Consider the following 1,471-nt stretch of genomic DNA (forward strand, 5'->3'; position numbering starts at 1 on the left):
TAAACTGCTTTCAAAGTTTTTTTTATGTCTTTTTTTTAATTATTATTATTGGAAGTCATGTGTGCTCACCAGTGAGACAGAGAGGAAGAAAGCCCCCTCCCTTACTTGGGTGGGGTTATACCACAATCCCTTCTCCTCCAATTTCTCCATCCCAACAGGCACACATGAAAACACATCCAGCTTATTTCTGAAGCTGCCTGGGCCAGGTTTGGACTATGGCTGGTCATGTGGGATCTGGTTCCCTTAACCACTACACTATAGGCCTGCTCACCTGATCTCAGATTTCCGGCTCTCTGAAACTGTGAAATAGTAAATATTTGTTGTTTTAAGTTGCTAAATGAGGTAACTTTGGGAGAGCACACAGCAATACACAATTAACACAATATGCTTTCTTTCCTTGACCCTCAGCTCACAAAATTCTGTTGTAATCCTAACCAACAGTAAAAGAATTTCTCCACAAAGTTCACTCTGTGATAAAAAAAAAAAAATAGTACCTGGGAACAGCAGTTAGCATAATGGCTATGTCACTGGACTCCCATGTAGTCGACCGCGGTTCGTGTCCCGGACCGGGTGGCTTAAAACACGCCAGGCGCGTGTGTGTGCATGCCCAAGATCCCGAGAGGAGAATGGAGGAGAAGGGATTGCGGCGTGACCATCCCCCCTGGGGGGTGATTTCTCGCTTTCTGTCTCTATGTCTCTCTCTGTCTGGCGAGCACACGCGACCTATAGCAAAAACCTCTCAAAATAAATAAATAAATAAATAAATAAATAAATAAAAATAATACCTAACCCATTGAGTTGGGAGAATTGTGCAGGATACTATATGCGAAGTGCTTAGTATGAGCTCAGTGCATCGTAAGCACTCACCGATGCTATAGACCAATGTTATGCAGAAACATAGGCCTGGGGTGGTTGCTCTGCATCTTGGTGTCCGGGGAGCTTAGGCACAGCACAATGAAGGAAGACTTACAGTTAAGTGGGAGGGAAGGGAATCCTATGGCATTATCCTCATTTTTAGTAGCTCATAAGGAACAAGCTGCTACTGCTGCAGCCAGAGCTCCCTTTCAGGGGAGCAGGAGCAGGTCAGAAGAGGAGCAACTCCTTTTCTTGGCCCCTAGATGGACTAAAGCTGTAAGTTAAAAAATAGAAAAAAATCTAGCAAGTGAGGAAGGGAAAGAAACAGGAAATTAAGGGGGTAGAATTTACCTTCATCTGCTTCTTAAATTTTCCCTGGGACAACCTTGTTTATTTTCCACTTTCCCTGGGCCAAACAGAAGCTGTGCTCAGTGCTCCTGCTGTGCACAACCATCCACGCTGCAGTTTAGAATGAGGCGTGCGTCCACTGTCTAGTCTGCTTAGGGCCCACACCACTGGTGGGGTGAGCTTCATGGAAATGTGGCAGGTTCTGGGGTTGCTGGATCATTCATTCTCTGGGGAACCACACCAGAGGGGAAAGAGGTTTTGGCATACA

This window comes from Tupaia chinensis, unplaced genomic scaffold (assembly GCF_000334495.1).
Source record: "Tupaia chinensis unplaced genomic scaffold, TupChi_1.0 Scaffold000622_1, whole genome shotgun sequence".
In the NCBI taxonomy this organism is placed as follows: domain Eukaryota; kingdom Metazoa; phylum Chordata; class Mammalia; order Scandentia; family Tupaiidae; genus Tupaia; species Tupaia belangeri.